Genomic DNA, 26127 nt, shown 5'->3' on the forward strand with positions numbered 1-26127 from the left:
GAGAAGCCAGGGGATAGATCTCCCCAAAAACTACCAAGTTCCAGCCAAAATCCATTACCCCAGCGTAAGTGCATTCCTCCCTCAGCTGAAGTCCATTACCCCAATGTAAGCTGAGGACATTTACTCCAGCAATTCCTCTGCCAGCTGAAGACCCTTACCCAAGCGGAAGACCTTACCACGCCATCCCCCCCCCCCCATAGATGGGGCATTGTGTGCAGATTGATAACATGTTTATTGGATATGAAGTGAATTGTGAGAGTGTCATGACTTCTGGATTTCATCCACCCAAACGATGTCCCTTGTAACACACGCACCGAGCTTGCACGCACCAGGGCGTAGGAAGAACATGATCCGTCTTCTCGGAGTTCCCTCTCTCCCCTCCAATCCTCCCCCCCACCCCACACCATCTGTGTTTCTCCCCTCCTCCTCCCCCCCCCCACAGGTTCTCTCTCCTCCCCCCCCCCGCAAGCTCTATCTCTCTTCCCCCCACCCCCAAGCGCTCTCTTTTCCCCTCACCCCCAAACTCTCGCTCTTCCCCCCCACCCCCAAACTCTCTCTCTTCCCCACCCTACCCCCAAACTCTCTCTTCCCCACCCCCAAACTCTCTCTTCCCCACCCCCAAACTCTCTCTCTTCCCCACCCCCAAACTCTTTCTCTCTTCCCCCCCACCCCCAAGCTCTCTCTCTTCCCCCCCCACCCCCAAGCTCTCTCTCTTCCCCCCCCACCCCCAAGCTCTCTCTCTTCCCCCCCCACCCCCAAGCTCTCCCTCTTCCCCCCCACTCACAAGCTCTCTCTCTTCCCCCCACCCCCAAGCTTACTCTCTTCCCTCCCCGCACCCCTCCCCCAAGCTCTCTCTTTTTCCCTCCCTCCCCCCCTGCAAGCTCTCTCTCTTTTCCCCCTTCTTCTCCCCCCCACACCCCCAAGCTCGCTCTCTTCCCCCCCCTCCCCAAGCGCTCTCTCTCTCTCTCTCTCTCTCTTCCCCCTCCCCCTAAGCTCGGTGCCAGCTTGGGAGGCTCTCAGCCCACTCAGGGCCCGTGGCCCGCTCGGGGCTATGGGAGGCTCTCGGTCCGCTCAGGGCTGTGGGAGGCTCAGGGCCCGCGGCCCGTTCAACATTGTGGGAGGCTCGGGCCCCGGTGCTGCAGGAGGCTCGGGGGACGCGATGAGCTTCTCAGTGGAGGCAACGTGGTGTTGGACGCATGCACAGAAAAAGGTTAGTGAGAAGTGAGCTGGGGGCCGGAGTCGGTGATATTTGTCCTAACTCTCGCTTCAGGAAACGCATGCGCAGAAGGGAGACTTAGTACAAATAGTTACTCCGATAAATATTGGCCAGGACACTAGGGAGAACTCCCCTGCTCTTCATTAAAATAGTGGTATGGGATCTTTTACGTCCACGAGAGGGGGCAGACGAGGCCTCAGTTTAACATCTCATCTGAAAGATGGCCCCTTTCAGACCAAGTGCAGCACTCCTCCCTCAGTACTGCACCCGAGTGTCAGTTTAGACTCTGTGCACAGTCTCTGGAGTAGGACTTGAATCCACGACCTTCTCCGAGGTGAGAGCACTACCAACTGAGCCACAGCTGGCATCACTCCAAATCAAAGGCTTAGATGCAAACCAGCTGTCTCTCCCTGAAGGAGAACAGGAGATCTTCACCAGCCCCCTCAACGTCAGCCTGCTCTTCCTCTGCCTCTTCCTCCGCCCGACAGCGACCCAGTAGATCGCGAGCCACAGCTGCCTTCAACCCGGCCGAGATGCGGGAGTTTGATGCCGATCAGAAATCGCGCATGCTCATCGCGTCAACAGCAAAGTCTTCGATGTCACCAAGGGCAGGAAATTCTACGGAGATGAGGGTCCTTATGTTGTGTTCGCTGGAAGAGATGCATCGAGGGGCCTTGCTACATTCTGCCTGGATAAGGAGGCACTGAAGGACGAGTACGATGACCTGTCTGATCTCAATGTCATACAGCTGGAAAGTCTTCAGGAGAGGGAGATGCAGTTCACTCAGAAGTACTATTACGTTGGAAAAGTCCTGAAACCGGGAGAAGAGCCGACAGAATACACGTACGAAGAAGATACGAAAGATGGAAAAGGAGCTAAAGAATTGATAAAGGAGTGAACTTCTGCAGTTTGGAGAGATCTATTTTTATAGAATTGATCACACAGTAACAACATTGTACTGAATTTTTAGAATAAGATTTCTGTGGGGGAGGGGGGCATGATTATCACAATTGTTCAGTGTCATTACTCTGACAGATCTTTTGTATTGGAGTATGAAGTGAGGGTGTGAAAAACTAAGTTGTATGGAGGAGGTACATAATTCTAAACAGCACAGGACTTTAATCAGACTCAACTACAGTTACCAGCTCTGTGTTTAGACCAAGTATGTTTTCAGGTCACATCCTGCAAAAAGTAGCCGCGATGTAGCAGCTGAAACTATCAGTCAGGTCAGAACTTAAACCAGCATGTGCCCACGATATAAAAGTGCCTACAGTTATACACAGATTGCCAATCTTACACAAACAGACTAGATGATGACTAATGTTGAAGAAGAAAAAAATCGTACAGATGCAGCAATTAGAAATACTCTTCCAAGATTGAGGGTTAAGTTACGATTATACTAGAGGGAGCTCTATTCTACATTCAATCTGTACTGCAATTTCTCTGGCGAGAAAAAATATCTGTTCCCCAGTATCAACTTCTCTCATTTTTACCAATGCAAAAAAAAAATCAAAAAATAGTTTTAAAATACTTAGAATCAAGGTGCAAACATTCTTAAAATATACATTAAATCTTTGGAGATTTAAAAAAACTAAGCAAATTTTGTTGGATGTGAAAATGGAGTTATGGTCATGATTCTGAAGTCTATGCATCTACCCAACATATTAAAAATGCTTCTGGTCATTTATTGTGTCAGACTAGGCCTTAATCATGAAAATAAATGCGCTTTAGCACCAGTAAAGCATCAATGTGTCTACATACACTCTGACCTTTGTGCAGTTTTAAATTTCCATGTAGTGAATATGCCAACAAATGTTTACTGCACTAGAAAAACACCTCAGATTTTACGTAGTGGGATTTTATCATCTCAAGACAATATAAACACATACAGGGAAACTTGCACTGCATTCAAATGGTTGAACGTGCTACAGATGCTCAATCTTCCGTATGTACACAAGTGACTTCAGAACCAATGTCAGGCAGCTTCTAGATGAACTATGGACCACAAACTTTTTACAGCAGGGGCACAATGAAAATACATCAACTGTGAGAGTCCGTATATCTGCAACCCATGCACACCTCCCAGAGAAATCCCATTAAGAGCGTTTACATGCACATGAGCTCAGCATCAACACTTTCCCATGTCCACATAAACCAAAATAATGGGGAATGATCCAATGAACCTTAATTGAGCCCCAAGAGCATCGCTTCAATACAATGGTGCTTTGAAATGAAAATCAATTCGGCTGCACAATTCACAAAAGTTATTGCACATTCTACATGCTGCATTTCACATCTAACCAGTAGCAATCTCCTAAGGCTGTGCTGCAGATTCAATTGAGTTTTTGGAATTTTTCAGCAAGCTGAACATTAACTGAAGTAGACCACAGCTAACAAAGTACTTACTGAAGTAGCACACGATATAAAATGTATCCGAAATCTATCTTGGTGTAAATGCTGATAACAAAGTCCATGGACCATTAAACATCAATGTCTCCTTTCAAGATTAAATGTACAGTTGAATGTTGGATTACCTGATCTGGTATGAAAACATGTTGGATTTCTGCCAAATTATACTAACTGGTAGGCAGGGTTACTGTGACCTTTTTTGGATGCAGCAAAGTGCAGTAAAAATTCCAATTAACCTCAACGCAAAATGGACTTCCATCAAATACAATTACTGTCTTGTCTCAATAATTCAAAGTCATTTTGTTGCGCTAAGAAATCTGATTTATACAATTATTTGAATTAAGCAATGTAACTAACATAGCAAATCAGGGATTTAGTACTAAAAAATGGAAAAATGTAATTCAAAGCCACTTAATTCAAATTAAATATTGTCAGTTTCACCAGAGCCATGATGCTTAATTATTGACAAAAAAATGTATTACTCAAGCATTTGCTGAGATCCAAAATGTCAGAATTTCCCAACGCCCGCCGCTCTGCTTGCTGATCAATGCAGAGTGCTGCATTACAGCTGCTATCCAGTATTTCACTGAAATGGCCCATCTCCACAGACAAGCCTTGACTGAGCGCAATTGGTGGACCTCTGGAACAGGCTCGTGCCGTAAACAATGATTCCGAGATCAAGACCCGTTTCTGGCTGTGGCGGAGATCACCTCGCACGAAAGGTAGGTAGCGTATAACATTAATTAATCAGGACCCAAGTGGTCTCCAGGCTCCAGGACAAGTTTTGATATCTTAAGGGGGTCGGAGAGAAATTTTCCAAATTCCTCCCCTCCCGGGTTAATTGGCCTGTTCTTTTAATCTGATATTTTGCCTCTCCCAGAAGATCACATGGCTTTTGGGTGGGGCGAGGAGTGCATATATTATGATGTTTAAGGTATCGCAAGGTGTGGAACAGGCTGGATGGACCAGTAGGTCTTTTCCTGTCTGTTGTTGTTCGACTATGGAAGGCATTGCAGCTAAACTTGATCTCATTCTTACTGGGAGCAACAATTTATAATGCTATCAAATTAAATTGTTAGAAGATATTAAACACTGATTTTGCACTGAATGCTTATTACAAGATATATAAAAAAGGTTACATTGCATATTTTTTTTTAAACAATTGTAACTTCTCTCTACCACCACATACACCATTTTCACATTTCTCTCCTTTCTAAACTGCTTGCAGAACAGAGAATCATTTTAAACCCCGACAGCAGAAATGTGTGCTGGGGAACAGTGAATAATTTGCCTTTATTTAAACTTCCAATTGGCTTTAACTTGGCTTATAATGCCACAGTTAGAAAGAAATATTTTGCATTTATATCGTGCCTTTCATGACCTCAGGACAGCCTAGTGCTTCACAGCCAATGAATTACTTTTGAAGTACAGTCACTGTTGTAATGTAGGAAATGCAGCAATCAAGTTGCATGCAGCAAGGTCCCACAAACAGCAATTAGATATATGACCAGAAAATCTGTTTTGAGTTATGTTGGTTGACAAAATTATGTTGGCCAGGACACCAGGAAGAAGAACTCCCCCGCTCTTCTTCGAATAGTATCATGGGATCTTTTACATTCACCTGAGAGGGCGGATAGGGCCTTGGTTTAACGTCTCACCTGAAAGTGAAAATACAAGAACCATTTTGTGTTCTCGCTCTCGTCCTTGGTCACCAGAGAACCAAAAAACATCTGGCAATGATATCACAAGTATTCAGGATTCTTGGAGGTATCCCATAAAAAACAGCTGCATCGCCTCAGAGAATATTCTAGAGTTGCTGCCTTGAAGAAAACATACTAAACAATGAACCTGTAACTGGAAATGAGCTGAGCCGCACAGGCCCGGAAGGTCCCAGACTCCATCCTGGTCTGTGCCGACTAGCCGATCTCAGCTGCATTGCAACTTGTCTCAGCAAACCAAGGATAAGAGAGGTAAAAAAAATTAGGCAGAGCTCCCATTCCCAGCTATTTTCCCACTGGATACGTGTAATGCATAAACATCAGGCAAGGACAGGATTAGTTTTGGCATGGCAATCTCAGATGTGGAATAGCACGGACACCTGCTATCAAACCTCACACATGAATAAAGGATGCTTGGCAGAGGTACCAGAGGACAGTGGTTAAGGTGCACCTCAAAATTTGTTTTTTTGGCAGGCTGGCAGATGTGGGCTCGAAAACACACAGTCGTGCTGTAGAGCCAAATATCTTCTTGGGATACAGTATATAAGTAATTTGAGACATGACGTGGCAAGTGTAGCATGCATGGGAGGAACAGGAGGGACTTCAGTTATGTGGATAGACTTGTGAAGCTGGGGTTGTTCTACTTGGAGCAGAGAAGATTGAGGGGATTTGATAGGTGTTCAAAATCATGAGGGTCTAGACAGTAGAGAGAAACTGTTCCCATTCGTGGAAGGGTCAAGAACCAAAGGACATAGATTTAAGGTGATTGGCAGAAGAACCAAAGGCAACATGAGGGAAAACATTTTTACTCAGCGAGTGGTTGGATCTAGAATGTATTGCCTGCAAGGGTGGAGGCAGAATCAATCGTGGCTTTCAAAAGGGAGTTGGTTAATTACCTGAAGGCAAAAAATTTGCAGGGCTGCGGGGAAAGGGTGCAGGTGTAGGTCGATCTGAAGTGCTCTTGCAGAGAGCCGGCACAGGCTCGACGTGCCAACTGGCCTCCTTCTGTGCTGTAACCATTCGATTAATTTATGAATTCGAGGTGATATTGGACCTATGGTTCCCACAGCTCTCCATCACTGGGTGTTTCTTCACATTATGTCTGGGTTTGTTGTAAACTAATTTAGAGAGATCAATTTCTGTGATTAGTCAACAACTCTATTGTATCATGAGACGATCAGGATGGTAGATGGCCAACTGGATGGACCTTGGTTGTTTCTCATCTAGCAGTCCTTATGTTCCTATCTTGGGGTTTGCCTGTACTGTACAGGTGGTGATGTGTGGATGCCAGAAGAATCGCATCACAGATTCTTAAAAAAATACTTTAAAATGTTGATAGCTACATTGAGGAACAACAACTTTGACATTGAATTGAATCACTTGTACAAGAATAAGTATTCGCCAAAGGAAGATACAATCCTGCTCCTGGACAAAATCTAATTCTGAGCTGTAGAACAGTGGCTCCATTAAAGGATAAACTGGGTCAAGTTACTGCACATGATCAGGATATGGCACATATACAGAATGGATTCTTCACATCAGTTTTCACAAGACACTGCTTAATTTTTTTTTCGGGGATGTGGGGGAACAAAATTATTATTTTCTAAAGTTGGGGTTCAAGAGATGGTGAGGGAAATCCATGGTGAAATTATCAGAATAGATTCTGGATGGACAGGACTTAATGGGCTCAGTGCAAGAACGGCAATCTAGATTTAAAAAAATGCATTATAGCCACCTTAAACCCCCTGCCTTTGCAAACTACCGACCTATCTCCAATCTCCCTGACCTCCACAATATCCTTCAACATGTAGTCATCTCCCAGATCTGTGCCCATCGTTCCTGCAACTCAGTATCTGAATCTCTTCAAATCAGGTTTCTGTCTCTCCCACAGCACTGAAATTGTCCTACCAAAATCACAAATGACATCCTTCATGACTGATACAATTCCCCTCCTTATCCTTTGATACAGTTGACCTCACTATCCTCCTCCAACATCTCTCCTTCATTGTTCAGCACAGTGAGATTGCCTTTGCTTGGTTGTACTCTTAACTATCCAATTACAGTTAAAGCATCTCTAGAAATAGCTTCTTTTCCCATAAGGATCTATCCTGGGCTTACTCCTCTTCCTCATCTACATGCTGCCCATTGTGGACAACATCCACAGACATTGGGTCAGCTGCCACACAAATACTGATGACACCCAGCTCTACTTCTCCACTAGCTCTCTTGACCCCACCACTGCCTCTGCTTATCTAACACCCAATTTTAGATGAGGCATAATTTTCTCTAGCTAAACATTGGTAAGGTTGGTAAGTAGCAAACTCTGTATCCTGGTCATCGATTCCATCCCCCTCCTTGCCCACTGTCTCAGGCTGAATCAGGTTTCTTATCCTTCCTAGTCCTTTGCTTTCCCTTAATAGTTTCCAACTTCTTAATTTCTTCCTCTCCCTTGCCACCCTTTATCTTTAATTTCCTTCAAGCCCCAATTCTTCCTGCCCCAGAATAGAGGTACGTATGCTCAATGGGACTCTTTTACTTCGTGACCAACTCGCACCACCCCTCAACCCGACACCCGCTCTTCCTCTCCTCTTCTCCCATTCTACCTGCCTTTCACTCAGACCAGAGTCAAACTGAAAATCGATTGCTCTTTCAAGAGACAGAGAAAGGCAGAAGTAGTCAGGTCTTCCCTGCTTTGTACAATTGATCTCTGGACCATCACGAGAACAGAGAAGTCCACATCACAATAGTGTCCAGGATTTAATAATCCAGATCAAGCAGACGTGCACAGAGCAATCCTGTCAATGGTGTGACATTTAAACTGCAGGGAATGAAACTATGATGATGTCATAGGTCAGTGGGCGACAGTGATGTCCAACAAGAGATACAGCTGACTACGGCATATCTGGTCACACGAGATCACGGTTAGTTAACTTTTAACAATACAGAAGCACCACAGGCATGTTCAACATTGGGATGAAGTTTAAGAAACATAGTTCCAGGATCTCAATTGTAAATCCATGACAGTAACCAGTGCAGTGAATGGGAAAGGTTTTTTTGTTCAAAAGCATACAAGTAGATCTGGGGGATAGAATCAGAGATGACAAGCTGAACACTGTACAATAAATAACTGCAGATAATAGTTGTTAATTTATGAAATAGATTTTCATCTAGCATCAGATCTTCACAGAGGCTGGAATGTGGCAGATTTTCACTGGAGTTGTTGCTGGCTCTAGGAGAGCTGCCATTTGGGAACCGCTAGTGCAAATATGCCACTAGCGCCCATTTAAAATAAACTTTGCTTGTAACATCCAAGAGGAAATGGATTAGGGCAGGCTCAGCATAAAGGCCAGAGGTAGATGAAAATAACTTTGTCTATTACTAAACAAGGAGTTAAACAACATTGTGCCAGATGAGCTCATGTTCTTGTGACTTGTAACAAACAAGTCCCCTCCCCCCTTGTGAATATTTTGCTCCAGGTGAAGAATATCAGCAGTGGAGAATGGAACACTTTACCCACCCTTAGTTTTCTCACCCACTATCAACATCAGCTAGCTGCAGAGTAAAGCCTCTTTCATTCTGCCTCACTCATTGTGCCTCAAACCCAACCGAAGAAGAACATCCACTACCAAGTCAATGTGATTGTCCTACCCTCCCAAAAGTCCTCCACCAGGTAACCTTAGGAGTTATCGGGAGTGGGATTGTCAAGTTGTGGTCAGCTTTGTGCTGTAGGCTCATACTTTTAAAAACGGCATATACTTTTATATACACAACACGTAGAATTTGATTTAGCGCATCAATCAGACAAATGAATGTGGTAACTGCAGTTATCAGAGAGTCCAGCATATTGCAATCCTACTTTCAAAAAAGATGTTATATCCTGAATTATTCTACCAATAATTTTTTTCTTCAAGAGAAGCTGGAGGCACTCTTTAATAAGTCAACCCAATTTGGAAGTACAGGTTGAACCTCCCTTATCTGGCACACCTGGCCTGTTCCGAACAAGGAATTTTGCCAGATATGGGGAGGTCGCGTGTTTAGGTGGACTGCGCATTTAAGTGCTCTTGCTGGGGTAAGTATGTGTGTGCGCCGATTGGTTGGACCGACAGTCAGTTAGTCAGTCAGCCAATCAGCGGGCAGGCGGGCCCCGAAGAGCCGGCGGGCCCAGAAATGTCGGCCCAATCCCCCGAGGTAGCGCTGTGGGGAGGAGCAGCCGGCCCGAAGACTGTGGTTATAGAAGTTCCAGCAGGGCGACGAGGATGAAGCAGCCGAATGAAGAGAAACATTATATTAGCGAGTAAGATTTTGACAGTCGCGTTCTGCGCATGCGCCACCTGGCGGCTGGGAATGGTCCCGGCTGAGAGGCGATGCTGGATGACAGTGTCCCAGATAAGAGAGGTTCAACCTATAGTGCAAAATGATGCTTGTATTGTACAGTATACGTTGCAAATGTCTGTTTCACTGCATTCTTCTATTTGTAAACAAAGGAATTTGGCCAGTAGAAAGTGGTCTTCCTAGGCAATATGTTCGATCATCCAAGCCAACTGGAAAACTTGCTGGGCATTTTACAAATTCTCCAGTGTGTCATTTACAGTAACTGGGGTTATTTGATAAGGGCTACACTAGATTTTATCATACAGCACAGGAGACAGCCATTAGTCTCATCGCCCCGTGCCGGCTCTTTGAAATAGCTATCCAATTAGTTCCGGCCCTCTGCTCTTTCTCCATAGCCCTACAATTTTTCCTTTGAGTACATATCCATTCCCTTTTGAAAGTTACTATTGAATCTGCTTCCACCAATCTTTCAGGCAGTGCTTTCCAGATCATAACTTGCTGCAGAAAAAAAATTCTCATCTCCCTTCTTGTTCTTTTACCAATTATCTTAAAACTGTGTCCTTTGGTTAACGATCCTCCTGCCACTTATCCAAATGTGGCATAGCAAAGACATAAGTTTCGGTGCATATGTGACTCAGTCTGCTTTGGGAACTTTCATGAAGCAGTTTACACAAAAAAAGTCCCGAATGTAGCTGAAGAGACATCGCCTTGTACTTTGAGGGAATGCTTGAGAAATGCGAGCGATTTTATCTTCCAAATGCTGCGAGGCACATATAACCGAGCTGTTAAGTGGGTTACTTAATTTAAAGTGATATTGGAGCTACAGCTTACAAATACAAAAAATGGCAACTCTCAAGCAAGAGTGAAGCTTGAAAGAAACATTCATCTTCCCTGTCCACTGTCCTTCTATCTCCCAGAGTTGACACGTGGAAGAGATTCCCAGCAAGATCAGCTAACACAGTATCAATTAATTCCCTTTGACAGTTGGATAAATATCTAAAAATTGAGGTTGAACAATCTGTATAGAAAGTGATCAAATAAAAGACCTGTGATTATGATGGTGTCTGTGCTGCTGATACAATCTCAATGTCATCTGTGGAAAACAACCATTGGGAGGGGGGGGTGGCGGAGGTGTCATGTAATGTTGCACTAACATCCCGGAATTTCAACAACAACTTGCATTTGCCATTAACATAGTAAAACATCCCCAAACTCTTCACAGGAGCAAAATCAAACAAAAATTGACTACATCTACATTACTACCTTAAGGGAGAAGCTATTAACAACAACAACTTGCATTTATAAAGCGCCTTTAATGTAGTGAAATGTCCCAAGGCGCTTCACAGGAATATTATTAGATTAGAAATTTGACACCTAGCCACATAAATTGAAATTAGCGCAGCTTAGTCAAAGAGGTAGGCTTTAAGGAGCCTCTTGAAGGAGGAAAGTGAGGAAGAGAGGCGGAGGAGTTTAGGCAGGGAGCTCCAGGGCTTGGGGCCAAGGCAACAGAAGGCACGAGGCTTTGCTTAATCAGAAGCCAATGTAGGTCAGCGAGCATAGGGGTGATGGGTGAGTGAAACTTGGTGAGAGTTAGGACACGGGCAGCCGAGTTTTGGATCACCTCTGGTTTATGTAGGGTAGAATGTGTGTGGCCAGCCAGGTGTGCGTGGAATAGTCAAGTCTAGAGGTAACAAAGGAATGGATGAGGGCTTCAGCAGCGGATGAGCGGAGGCAAGGGTGGAGACAGGTGATGTTACGCAGGTGGAAACAGGCGGTCTTAGTTATGCTGCGGATACATGGTTAAAAGCTAATTTCAGGGTCAAATATGACACCAAGGTTGCGAACAGTCTGGTTAAGCCTCAGACAGAAGTTGGAGAGGGATAGAGTCAGTGGCTGGGGAACAGAGTTTGTGACGGGGACCGAAAACAATGGCTTCAGTCTTCCCAATAGTCAATTGAAGGAAATTTCTGCTCATCCAGAACTGGATGTCAGACAAGCAGTCTTGACAATTTAGAGACCGTGGAGAGATTGAGAGAAGTAATAGTGAGGTAGAGCTGGGTGTCATCAGCCTCCATGTGGAAGCTGACACTGTGTTTTGTGATGTTGTCCCTTGCCGGCATCATGTAGATGAGAAATAGGAGGGGGCCAAGGATAGATCCTTGGGGAACACCAGAGGTAACAATGCGGGGGCAGGAAGAGAAGCTGTTGCAGGTGATTCTCTGGCTATGATTAGATAGACAAGAATGGAACCAGGCAAGTGCATTTCCATCAAGCTGCAAGATGGTGGACAGGCATTGGAGAAGGCTGCAGACAAGTCAAGAAGGATGAGGAGGGAGTGTTATTTCCTTGGAGATATTATATTTGTCACCTCTATCAGGAGATAGTAAGTTGGATGAGTCCATCAAGAGTGGATCCAAGGCCTGAATTGCCTTATCTGGTTTCATTTTGCATGAAAAGATCTTGCTTTTAGCTGAAGTAGGATCGCTGATTAAAATGTAAAATGTAATGCTATACATGACTAAGCTACTTTGTATTGCTGAATGCATAAATCGGTGCACTCCAATGCAGTCAGCAGATCATTTCCATTACTACAATGATCAATTGGTATTTATCTATTACAAAGCTGAAGTACCCTCACAGTAACTAGATTTACAATTAAAGCTGATTGCAAGTACTTGGCAAGTTTTGCAATTACAGCAAAAGTAATAATCAGATGCCCGTTATGCCGTTACACGGTAAATGAGGAAGAGATCTCCATGAATAATCTGCACCTTCTGTTTACTAAAATTAAGTATTTTCACTTAAGGACCAGTTAGAATTTAAGAATGGGGAATTCTCCCTGATCGGCACTGCTGTCTCACCCCCTCACAACATAAGTACAGGTTTTTTTTTTTTAAATAGTGGCTCATGACAGGAACCCAGGGAGTCCTCAAGGTTATTGGATTTCTCTTTGGGCCAGGGTAAACCATGTATTGAGAGACAAACTGTATCCTAAGGTCTGCATTCCATATTTTCTGACTGACTTTTTTTTTGTGTTGCTGTATCCTAATGAAATACATTTCTGCAACAAAAGCATTTGGGGAGTGGGCATCGTCTTTCAGCAGTTAGCACGGGGGTGGGTTCTTGGGAATACGTTAATATTTACAGGGTTCCCACACTACATTTGTGTCAATGCATTTTTCTTTAAAAAGTAACATACAAACATTTCACATTTTAGCTTTTTTGAAACTTGAATGATCAGGAGGTACAGATTTAGAGAAACATGCACAGGAAACAGAAGTAGTCTTTCGGGTTTGGTTGAAAAAAAATTATGATTGTTCACAATCGTCCAAAATGATACAAAAAAGATGCACACCATTTTCTGGCACACTGCAACTATTTGACAGAATACTTGTAAATATTTTCAGTATTTAAATCTGGTGACTCAGTGCAGCTCTAAACTGTGCTGGCACAGAACTGCAGCAAGGTAAGAGGCCATTCAGCTCATCATGTCTATGTCAGTTCCTGAACTGCAGCTATCTGCTCTAATTCCACTTTCCTATCCTTTTCCTGTATTCCCTATATTACAACAATGACTACGTTCCAAAAGTACTTCATTGGCTGTAAAGCACTTTGAGACATCCAGTGGTCGTGAAAGGTGTTATATAAATGCAAGTCTTTCTTTAAAAAGGAATGGGATAAGTATTTATAAAAATACATATGTTATGCTATTGTCTCTGCCTCAACTTTTATTGAAGCACTTGATATTCTACTAACTGTGTGGAAACATTTCTTTGAAATTCCACTTCTTTTTTCAAGTAATGGTCCAGAGTATATGGTTTCTTGTTACCAATGGAAATAATTTTCCATTTATCTTCTCAAAACCTTTAATAATTTTGAAAGCTACCCCACCCAACAGCATTTCTTCCATTCCAGTGAAAAATGGCACAGAATTTGAGCCCTTCTTTCGAACTATTAACCTCAAGATTAACCACTGATCATCAATAAATCATCACTGAGCATGCAAAAACCAAGCGCAGGCAGCGGAAGGAGTGTGCGGCAAACCAGTCCCACCCACCCTTTCCTTCAACGACTGTCTGTCCCACCTGTGATAGAGACTGTAATTCCCGTATTAGAAACATAGAAAATAGGTGCAGGAGTAGGCCATTCGGCCCTTCTAGCCTGCACCGCCATTCAATGAGTTCATGGCTGAACATGCAACTTCAGTACCCCTTCCTGCTTTCTCACCATACCCCTTGATCCCCCTAGTAGTAAGGACTTCATCTAACTCCTTTTTGATATATTTAGTGAATTGGCCTCAACAACTTTCTGTGGTAGAGAATTCCACAGGTTCACCACTCTCTGGGTGAAGAAGTTTCTCCTCATCTCGATCCTAAATGGCTTACCCCTTATCCTTAGACTGTGACCCCTGGTTCTGGACTTCCCCAACATTGGGAACATTCTTCCTGCATCTAACCTGTCTGAACCCATCAGAATTTTAAAGGTTTCTATGAGGTCCCCTCTCATTCTTCTGAACTCCAGTGAATACAAGCCCAGTTCATCCAGTCTTTCTTGATAGGTCAGTCCCGCCATCCCGGGAATCAGTCTGGTGAACCTTCGCTGCATTCCCTCAATAGCAAGAATGTCCTTCCTCAAGTTAGGAGACCAAAACTGTACACAATACTCCAGGTGTGGCCTCACCAAGGCCCTGTACAACTGTAGCAACACCTCCCTACCCCTGTACTCAAATCCCCTCGCTATGAAGGCCAACATGCCATTTGCTTTCTTAACCATCTGCTGTACCTGCATGCCAACCTTCAATGACTGATGTACCATGACACCCAGGTCTCGTTGCACCTCCCCTTTTCTTAATCTGTCACCATTCAGATAATAGTCTATCTCTCTGTTTTTACCATCAAAGTGGATAACCTCACATTTATCCACATTATACTTCATCTGCCATGCATTTGCCCACTCACCTAACCTATCCAAGTCATCCTGCAGCCTCATAGCATCCTCCTCGCAGCTCACACTGCCACCCAACTTAGTATCATTTGCAAATTTGGAGATACTACATTTAATCCCCTCGTCTAAATTAATGTACAGTGTAAACAGCTGGGGCCCCAGCACAGAACCTTGCGGTACCCCACTAGTCACTGCCTGCCATTCTGAAAAGTACCCATTTACTCCTACTCTTTGCTTCCTGTCTGACAAACAGTTCTCAATCCATGTCAGCACACTACCCCCAATCCCATGTGCTTTAACTTTGCACATTAATCTATTGGACTGTTCAGTCACCTAAGAACTCACTTTTAGAGTGGAAGCAAGTCTTCCTCGATTTCGAGGGACTGCTTATGATGACATAAAACCCAGAATATCATCATTTTTTTTGGCCGTTTCCACGTTTGAAGGCATATGTATTGGTACCCCTACATTTTGCTGCTCAATAATTTAAAAAGACTTGCATTTATATAGCTCCTTTCATAACCCGAGGACTTTTGAAGTTTAGTCAATGTTATAATGTAGGAAACGCAGCAACCAATTTGCGCACACCAAGGTCCCATACACAACTATGAGATAATGACCAGATAATCTGTTAGTGATGTTGATCGAGTGATAAATATTTGCTAGGACATCAGGGAGAACTCCCCTGCTCTTCTTCGAAATAGTGCCATAGGATCTTTTACGTCCAACTGATTCAACGTCTCATCTGAAAGCTGGCACCAAACTGGGAAATGTGAGAGTGGGTGGTGATTATGGCTACCACCCTACACAAAGAATTAAAGTGCCTGCAGCAGTAGCAACCCATTGGTATGTAGTAGGTTCCTATTACCAGAAACAAATTATGCTCAGTGCATCCATCAGAAAATGGAATTGTGCTCAGATTACACACCCAAGTATTCCCCTCACAGTTTTGTAATATAAAAATCATCGTCATTTTCAAATAAGTAATAAATTTGAAAGATTAAGTAGAACTTTACTTTATAAAAGTATATATAAAAGAAATAACTCACATTTATATAGCGCCTTTCATGACCTCAGGATGCCCCAAAGCGCTTTCCAGCCAATAAATTACTTTTGAAGTGTAATGACTATTGTAATGTAGGAAACAAGGCAGCCATTTTGCACACTGTAAGATCCCACAAACAGCAATGAGATAAATGACCAAATAAATTTGAAAGATTGAGTAGAATTTAAGGCAGTATAGTATAAAGTGATTCTTTTTGGTAGGAAGAACGAGGAGGGGGTGTATGTACACAAGTTTTTGAAAGTGGCAGGACAAGTTGAGAAGACTGTTAAAAAGGTATACGGGATCATTGGCTTTATAAATAGAGGCATATAGTACAAAATCAAGGAAGTTATCCTAAACCTTTATAAAATACTGGTTTGGCCCCAAATGGTGTATTCTGGCCAAATCTGGGCACCACACTTGAAGGATATCAAGACCTTGGAGAGAGTGCAGAGGAGATTTACTTGAATGGTACCAGGGATGAAATACTTCAGTTACGTGGAGAGACTAGAGAAACTGGGGATGTTCTCCTTAGAGCAGAGAAGGCTAATGGGAGATTTGATGTAGGGGGCCGGGGGGGGGGGGGGGGGGTTCAAAATGATGAAGGGTTTTGATAAGAGCAGATAAAGAGAAATTATTACCAATGGCAGAAGGGTTGGTTAACCAGAGGACACAGATTTAAGGTGATTGGCAAAAGAACCAGAGGCAACATGAGGAAAAATGATTTACGCAGTGCATTATGGTCTGGAATACACTGCCTGAAAGGGTGGTGGAAGTAGGTTCAATATTAACTTTTAAAAAGGAAATACTTGAAGGGGAAAAAAATTGCACCACTATGGGGAGGAGCAAAGGAGTAGGACTAATTGGATAGCTCTTTCAAAGGTTGTGAATCCATAATGTTTTATGCTAAATATTGCTATTCCACCAAATTTCAGCTCACTGGTCCTGGAGAGTGTTAGAAGCAATCAGCAACTACAAGAGGTTAAACAGGCTGTTGAAATTGAATGTCTAACAACTTTACAGACACAGGCAGCATTGTCCTCTACTTGGATTGGAGTTTAACCTCACATAATGGATTTTTCTATCTTATATAAATAATTGGAAGGTTCACGGAAGGGCTATATCCCAGCTGCATAGTCTACTCTAAAATCTTATACATATAGAAATATCAAGTCCAATCATCTCTATAAATACTTGCTCGAATAGACGCTCAGGTCTAGACATCTAAACTGTACATGACACCCTCTTGAATATTACACCCCCTTTAATATTACTGAATTGCTTCAAGTCAATAATTGTGCTGGCTTTTGTTGTGGCCCAGAACCTCCTGATACCGGGGCCCTGAACCTTCTCCTCACTTCCCTTCCCTCCCGCCTCCCTCTTCCCCCCCACCCAAAACTGGGGCTCCATACCTACCCCCGCCCCCGATACTGCAGTGCAGATTTCACCAAGGGTAGCTGAGCAGCTGGGAAACATGCAAATTCGGCATTGCTCCAAAGTTAACTTCAACAGATCCAGGCACGCCTCGATCTCGTGCAGTTCCAGTTACTGCAAAGCAGTCACTGATCATCTGCAGAGGACAGCGTCAGATCGTTTATACTGCCAGCTCGTCACAAACAGCCTTGTTGTTAGATGCAACTCTGCCATAAAAAGGGAAAGCAGCATCTGGTGTACCATATATTTTTTTAAGGAGTGTAATTTACCTTTCTGCTACATTATTCAAGATTGAACTATATCTAGCTACAGGATATCACAAATAGTGGTGAAAATCTTATAATCCCATGTTATAGAAACAAAATGAGATTTATTGAGTCACCAATGGTCCTAAATATAAATTGATGCAATGCAATCCACAAACGGCTGGTAAAAATGCCACGTCATGAAAGTGGAAATTGACTGATTCAGTAATTACATAACACAAGGACCAAATTGACAGCCATCCAAATAATTCTTTTAATTTTGGATGAATAAAGCACACGACAAGACAAGAGAAATTTGCATTTTTAAGCTCATCATATTCTCAGGACGTGCTGAAGCACATAGAAATATAGGGAAATATGGCAGCCAATTTGCACAAGCAACATCCGATAAAAATGAAAATGAATTCATGATCAGATAATCTGCTTTTGGTGGTGTAGGTTGAGGAAGGAATGTTGACCAGAACACTGGGAAAATTCTTCTGCCCTTCTTTAAGCAATGCTGTAGGATCTTTTACATTTACTTCAACATGAAGACGGGGTCTTAGTTAAGCCACATCAGTAATGCACTGAAATGTCAGCCGAGATTATGTGCTCAAGTTCGTAGTGGGGAGTATAACTGGACAAAACCTGAGTACATTGAAGCATTCAGCCACAAAGTTAGGATAATGTAATAGCTAAATCATTTGTTTTTTCCCCTTCCTCCCTCTAAATGATGTCCAGGATTATAGTTATGGCTGTGCTATAACTCATCATTTTGTAACATGGTATCAGTATAGTGCATACAACATGGTGACTGAATGCTAGACTGTTGCTAAAAGCTGATGTAAAAAAAAAATTGAGCCACAGTCAGGAAATCACATTCCAGCAGCTTGCCAATCCTCTCTTATCCGGGACTCACTTATCCAGCACCACCCCTCGTCCGGCACCATTCCTGGACGCCAGGTGGCGCATGTGCAGAATGTGGCTGGTCAAAATCCTACTCACCAATTGTTATATATGCAGACTATAGATATACTTTCTGTGTAGTCACTGTATAGTTGCACAAGATGGAGACTTGTTTACCTGATGTACTAGCAATAATGTTTACACTGTGTATATACATGCTGGCACCACTAGAGGGTGCAACTGGCAGAGAACGGGGTTTCCTGCTCTGGTGGCAGGAGCTGTATAAAAGGGGAGTCACCATGCTTGTGCCTCACTCTGGAGTTTGGAATAAAGGACCAAGGTCACTACAGTTTGAGTGCAACACATTGACTCCACGAATCATTCATAAGTACATTACAGACATAATGCCAATATAATCTTTTTCTTCGATGCCGGGGTGATCGGCTATCCTGCTTGAACTCCTGCAGCCACAGTCCTCTGGTCGGCCGCACCTCCCCACAGCGCTCCCTCTGGGGAGGTGGGGTCGGGCCGGCGGGCCGCGTCCTCGGGCCTCGCCGACTCTTCAAGCCCGCCGACACTTTGGGGCCCGCTGACTCTTCGGGGCCCGCCGACCTAGGGCGACCGCCTACTCCTCACACCCCCCCCTCCCCCACCCCCGACTGACCCCCTCCCGCACCCTCCTCCATCCCTCGGGCCGCCTCCTCCCCCCCCCCCACTCTTGGGCCGATGACCTCCCCTCATCAAGCAAAATCTCTCATTCAACACAGGCCAGGTCCCGAGGGTGCCAGATAAGGGAGGTTCAACCTGTACTTTCTATTTTAGGCCAAGGCAGCACTGATCATTAAATACCTTTTTTCTTCCCACTTTTCTTCCCTATTCAAAATTGGTTCACTGGCTCCAGTTGCTCTCTGGTGCCTTGCCCAAGTGTGCATTAGTGTCACCGTGTAACTAGATCAATAGGGGGAGCGGGAACAGGAAGGAAATCCGAGTCAACCTCGCTCCTATCCTCATCCAATGTACAGAAACATTAGTGCAGTACAAATCAGAGTCGTGACTAGGCAGACAAGTTAATTCTTTTGTCACAAGAAAAATAACTCTAGAACCCTCTCCATCACAGCATCCAAATGTTTTTTGAATAATTCCAGAGTTTTTGCTTCCAATATCCTACCTGGAAATGGACGTGCTTATTTGTACTGCCAAAATGGCCACCACGCCCCTTTCTATTTTTGATTGGTCCCCTTGGAGGATAAGCCACACCCTGAAATTTCACTGGAATGTGTAACGAGAACTGCCCATCCCAAGGTCTCGCTGACTTTGCAAATTGTATCTCGATCCACTTTGACTTCCTGAAGCAAGGGGACAGAGCTCCCCAGAAGACAGCAAGGGCCAGCCAAAGTGCCTTATCCCAATCCGTGCATGCCTCCCCCAGCCAAAGTGCCTTACCCCAGTCCAAGTGCATCCTTCCCTCCCCCACCCCCCTACCCCCACCCTACCATAGCAGGCCTTGCGTACGGATTGTTAATAGTGACACTGTCGTGACTTCTGGATATTATCCACTCCAACGATGTCCATTGCAGGGCGTTGCAAGAACATGATCCGTCTTCCCAGAGTTCCCTCTTGCCCCTCCGATCCGCCCCCACCCGTGTCTCTTTACCATCTCCCTCCCCACCCGTGTCTCACTCGCTCTCCCCCAGCCTCACCCTCACTCGCTCTGCCCCAGCCTCACCCTCACTCGCTCTGCCCCAGCCTCACACTCTCTGCCCCCCAGCCTCAGCCTCACACTCTCTGCCCCTCAGCCTCACACTCTCTGCCCCCCAGCCTCACACTCTCTGCCCCCCAGCCTCACACTCTCTGCCCCCCAGCCTCACACTCTCTGCCCCCCAGCCTCACACTCTCTGCCCCCCAGCCTCACACTCTCTGCCCCCCAGCCTCACACTCTCTGCCCCCCAGCCTCACACTCTCTGCCCCCCAGCCTCACACTCTCTGCCCCCCAGCCTCACACTCTCTGCCCCCCAGCCTCACACTCTCTGCCCCCCAGCCTCACACTCTCTGCCCCCCAGCCTCACACTCTCTGCCCCCCAGCCTCACACTCTCTGCCCCCCAGCCTCACACTCTCTGCCCCCCAGCCTCAGCCTCGCACTCTCTGCCCCCCCCGCCTCAGCCTCGCACTCTCTGCCCCCCAGCCTCGCACTCTCTGCCCCCCAGCCTCGCACTCTCTGCCCCCCAGCCTCGCACTCTCTGCCCCCCAGCCTCAGCCTCACACTCTCTGCCCCCCAGCCCACTGCCCTCTCTGGCCCCAGGCCCGCCGGGGAAGGGGGTGGTGGGGGGGGGGGGGGGGGGGGGGGAAAGAGAGCGGCCTGAGCAGGCGAAGAGAGTCGGAGCCTCAGGTCCTGCTTCTCGGCACCACGTGGATGGTTTGGCCTGGGGGGGGGGGGGGGGGCTTAGCTTGACAGGGGCAGGGCTTGTCGCATGTCTGTCAAAAAAAGTGCAGTGTGTGCATGTGGAGGCGGGGCTTGACAGACACCTGTCTGTCAGAAAAAGTGCAGTATAAATAGTTACATTGTCCAGAAATCCATTTTAAATGTTATCACTGTGCTTGTGAAGACTTTTATGGCATCAATCCAAAATTAGCCTTTTATCAGTTTGTGCATTTTCATAATTTATCATGAAACTACTTTGCATTTCACTCTTTCTGACTTTGACATTTAATTCTAAAAATATTTCATAGCACTTAGTCCACGCTACCTTAGTATAATCTGCATGTATAACACAAGATTCTCTCCCTGGTGTCCTTGCTTTAAAACATTTTTGGTTTTAGTACGAATGAAATAGAAAGACAGAAGTTATGACCAGTGAGTTGTAAATGACTAAATGCAGGTTTTTCAAAGTAATGACTGGAGTAATCCTGGAATCATTATACAAACGAGAGCCTGCACATAGGTCACAATAATTTCTGTCGCAACTTAAAACCACAAAGTTAATCTGTACTCAAGTTTAAGGACAGTAATGCTAGGGGAAATGAAAGACATTTCCTCTTTTGGCACCCAGTATCGCTATTCTCAAGTCAGAATCTTCTGCTGTATTCCATTCTAGCTCTCTCTTGGCACTCCAAATCTCTTCTTCTGATTCTCTTGCACTCAGCTAATACTGCTACCTCCTTTTCCCCTATAAGCTTTACAAATCTTGGCTTTCCCCTCTTCCCCCCTCCATTTTCATCTCTCTATTAATCCTTTTTAATTTACATTGCCCTAGTCGAATTAGGAATAAAGGGTCCTGCATTCACAAATAAATGTTTTTGAAGGATGCCCATTTATTCACAACAGATCTATCTTTTAGTGGTAATCTATGATCTATGTTACCAAGGTACCCTAAAGCGTGCCCATCTAAAAACGTGCACATTAGAGTTTAGTTTCACAAGTCCATGGTTTCCCCACGTCACATTTATATTTGTGCTGAAAATTCCGGCCTCACTCCCGGAGCTGTACGAAATGCACACGGACCCGGCGAGGCCTCGCAAAAGCTGGTTTTCGGGGCGTGATGTGCATGTGCCGAAAACCGTCTTTTCCCGATCGGTCAAGATTTCTCTCGTCAGATCCTCTGCATCCCCGGGAGAAGGACATCCGCGCGGGAGAGATTGGGCTATTTTCCCAACTCAAGCTCAGTTAATGTCCTTCAAACTTTTATGCCTGGTAAAAGCAGGCATATGCTTACTTTTACCAGCATAAGAGTTTTAAAACATAAATATTAAATTTAATCATACATTTTTATGTTAGAAACCATTAAGGTAAATTTATTTTAAACTCTATTAAAACATTTTTTTTTTTTTAAATCCAAAAAATATATATATTTTTTCTAAAACATTTAATGAACTTTAATTTCAATTAATTTTAAATAAGTGAGGTGTTTTTTAAATTTATTATGTTGTATTTCTTGCTTCAGGAGGGTTTTCTTATTTATAGTAATGGGAGTCCGTACAAATGGAGTTCCCATTATTATCATTGAGAATACTAGACAGTGATTGGTGGTCCAGGCCCACGTGACTCCAGCATTTTCGTACGTACAGGGAAGTCATCTGCCCGTACCCTGCACATCGAATGAAGGAAGGCCTCTGACCAGAATCGAAGGCGCCGCCATGACCACCTGGTGTTTTCGCAAAAAAATTGCGGGTCGGAGGCGTTCGTCCGAACATAATAAGAACATAAGAATTGGGAATAGGAGAAGGCCATCTAGCCCCTCGAGCCTGCTCCGTCATTCAACAAGATCATGGCTTTTCTGGCCGTGGACTCAGCTCCACTCACCCGCCCTCTCCCCGTAACCCTTAATTCCCTTATTGGTTAATAATCTATCTGTGACTTGAATATATTCAATGAGCTAGCCTCAACTGTTTCCTTGGGCAGAGAATTCCACAGATTTACAACCCTCTGGGAGAAGAAATTCCTTCTCAACTCGGTTTTAAATTGGCTCCCCCGTATTTTGAGGCTGTGCCCCCTAGTTCTAGTCTCCCCGGCCAGTGGAAACAACCTCTCTGCCTCTATCTTGTCTATCCCTTTCTTTATTTTAAATGTTTCTATAAGATCACCCCTCATCCTTCTGAACTCCAACGAGTAAAGACCCAGTCTACTCAATCTATCATCATAAGGTAACCCCCTCATCTCCAGAATCAGCCTCGTGAATCGTCTCTGTCCCGCCTCCAAAGCTAGTATATCCTTCCTTAAGTAAGATGACCAAAACTGCACGCAGCACTCCAGGTGTGGCCTCACCAATACCCTATACAGTTGCAGAAGGACCTCCTTGCTTTTGTACTCCATCCCTCTCGCAATGAAGGCCAACATTCCATTTGTCTTCCTGATTACCTGCTGCACCTGCAAACTAACTTTTTGGGATTCATGCACAAGGACCCCCAGGTCCCTCTGCACCTCAGCATTTTGTAATTTCTCCCCATTCAAATAATATTCCCTTTTACTGTTTTTTTTCCCCAAGGTGGATGACCTCACACTTTCCAACATTGTATTCCATCTGCCAAACCATAGCCCATTCGCTTAACCTATCTAAATCGCTTTGCAGCCTTTCTGTGTCCTCTACACAACCCGCTTTCCCACTAATCTTTGTGTCATCTGCAAATTTTGTTACACTACACTCTGTCCCCTCTTCCAGGTCATCTATGTATATTGTAAACAGTTGTGGTCCCAGCACCGATCCCTGTGGCACACCACTAACCACCGATTTCCAACCCGAAAAGGACCCATTTATCCCGACTCTCTGCTTTCTGTTCGCCAGCCAATTCTCTATCCATGCTAATACATTTCCTCTGACTCCGCGTACTTTTATCTTCTGCAGTAACCTTTCGGGTGGCACCTTATCGAATGCCTTTTGAAAATCTAAATACACCACATCCATCGGTACACCTCTATCCACCATGCTCATTATATCCTCAAAGAATTCCAGTAAATTAGTTAAACATGATTTCCCCTTCATGAATCCATGCTGCGTCCGACCAGAACGAGGAAGTCTCCGACCAGAATTTCCCCCCCACTATCTCATCATGGTCACCATCACTTAGTTCAAATACTTCCATTCCCTGGACATTTTGTGGATCACTCACAAAAACCAGGAGTGCTGTCCCTTGTGAGCTCCTGAACACAATGGCCCAGAATTTGCTGGAACAGGGCATCTCACAGCGTACACCATGAATTGGATTTTTTTTACCTCACCCTTCAACTCTAATTATTTTTACGCCACAAATTTCTGAAAGTACGAATTGATAACGGCGCGGTGGGGTCAATGGGGTATCTGGGATCTTAGTGAACAACAGGACCAAACGTCTATCTCCTTAGCCAATTAAATGTAAGGATAGAGAAACAGAGAAAATGACAGAGAAGGAAATAGGGTGAATTAGAGTCAAATTAGATACAAAAAGAGAAATAAATAGAAGGAAAGGAAGATTGGATTACGAGAGAGAAAAAAAGAAAGGAAAAGTAAGAAAAATTAAAAAAATTAAAAACACATCTCGGGACAATTTACTACTTGCAGGAGTGAATTCCACAGTTTCAATTATTCTCTTTCTGGCCTCCAAGGTGGAGTGGTACTGCCAGACCATAAATCACCTCATTATGCCATGATATTGCAGCACGAGCTTAATATATGTTTACGTAAGTAATCTAGCAATTTCTTGACACTCATTGGAAGATTGATGGCTAATGGCCCAGTGGCGCAAATCATCCAGCAATTCACAACTCACGTTGTATCTCTTCCTCGCCACAAATTGCTGGATCTTTTACACAATAATAATGTTTTGTGTGTTAAACTCACTTATTTTTCCCAAAAACTCTAGGCCATTGTGTCAAGAAGCATTGATAAGCTCAGAGACCTTCCCACTTTGTGTTGGACTAGGTGCAGTCTATCAATGCTATTTTCCCTTTCTTGCTCATCCTTCTTGCGAAGATGACATGGCTCCCTTATTTTCATCTGGCAATCTGCAGCAAACTCCAAATATTGTCTCATTACACATATATAGCCAAAGGATTCCAGACATTTGGTACTAATATGAACCATATTAAATATTGCTGCTGTTTTTATCAGCTTGTGTCTTTAGACTAGTTCCTCCCAAATCACTGAAGATTGAGAGAAGGGGTTGACAGAGGGACAAACAGTTAAGTCCTATGCATAAAATCTTAACTAAACCTGAAACCCCGTCCATCAATGCCTCAAATTTTAAAATTCTCGTCCGCGTGTTCAAATCCCTCCATAGCTTTGCCACCTCCCTATCTCTAATCTCCTCAAGCTCTCCAGCCCTCCAAGAACTCTACATTCCTCCAACTCTGGCCTCTTGTGCTACCTACACTCTTTGTCCCACTATTGGCAGCTGTGCCATCAGTCATCTAGGCTCAAAGCTCTGAAATTTTTTCCCTAAACCTCTCGGCCTCTCTTGCCGTTTTTAAAGACGCTCTTTAAAACCTCTCTCTTTGACCTAGCTTTTAATCACTTTTCTTAATGTCTTTGGCTTGGTTTCAATTTTCAACTGATTACTCTCCTGTGATGTGTAGCTTGGGATGTTTTACTATGCTAAAAGCACTATATAAATGCAAGTTGTTGTTGTTAAAATGTCAAAAAACACCACCAAGAAAAGTTATACTTATTAACAATCCCTCGGCCTCATGTCCATTTTCTTTCTCCTGAAGGCTCCAAATCATCATGTGGTAGGATTACACAAGGGCCAGCAGCCATCCTCTTCCTTAACCGGGAAATGGAACAGACTTGGTCAAGGGGCTCGTCAAACATAGTGGAGGGGAATCCTCGGCTGAGGAAAAGGAAGGGCATTCTGGAACCTCTGGCAACATCAGTGCAGATTCAGTAGAGACTGAGACCTGCGAGAGAACACCTCCGCAGGTCAGGAAGTATAAGAGCTGTAGCGGCATACCACTACAACTTCCAGCAGGAGCTGCTCCAAATGTGCAACAGCTTCGAGGTGGGTGATTGGGTGATGTCATCAGGACCCAGGTCACTGTTTGGAGTGCGGGCAGGAGCATTGCGGGGCCCTGGCACAGCAGAGGAGCGGGAAGGACGTGACGGAGGAGCAGCGAGAGATTGTGGCGAAGGTGCGGCGAGAGATCATGGAGGTGGTGTGGTAAATGAGGGTACGGGGCCCAGAAGAGCCGAGGACCCAGGGGCAGCACGGGCCAGCCCACACTGCATATGTGTGTGCACTAGGTCCATGCAGCAGAGCAGATCTCCAGTCGTCCTGGTTAATCCTTGCCACTGGATAAAGGCCAAGCTCTGTCAAGCCAGTGTGCTGGCTGATGTGCAATGGTCACCACGTTAAAAAAAATCCACACACAGACATCTTCCACCCCTTCAATTGGAGTTCAGGACTGGAACATC

The 26127-nt window shown here is 44.5% G+C and overlaps 1 protein-coding gene and 1 pseudogene across 9 annotated transcripts in view; one reads left to right on the forward strand and one right to left on the reverse strand.

The window, feature by feature from the left end:
• The window catches only part of eepd1 (endonuclease/exonuclease/phosphatase family domain containing 1), a 154459-nt gene that overhangs the window by 23061 nt on the left and 105271 nt on the right, over positions 1-26127 (reverse strand). The window lies entirely within an intron of this gene.
• Positions 1160-2126, forward strand: LOC139263711 (membrane-associated progesterone receptor component 1 pseudogene; annotated as a pseudogene).

This window comes from Pristiophorus japonicus, chromosome 5, assembly GCF_044704955.1.
Source record: "Pristiophorus japonicus isolate sPriJap1 chromosome 5, sPriJap1.hap1, whole genome shotgun sequence".
Taxonomy (NCBI): Eukaryota; Metazoa; Chordata; class Chondrichthyes; family Pristiophoridae; genus Pristiophorus; species Pristiophorus japonicus.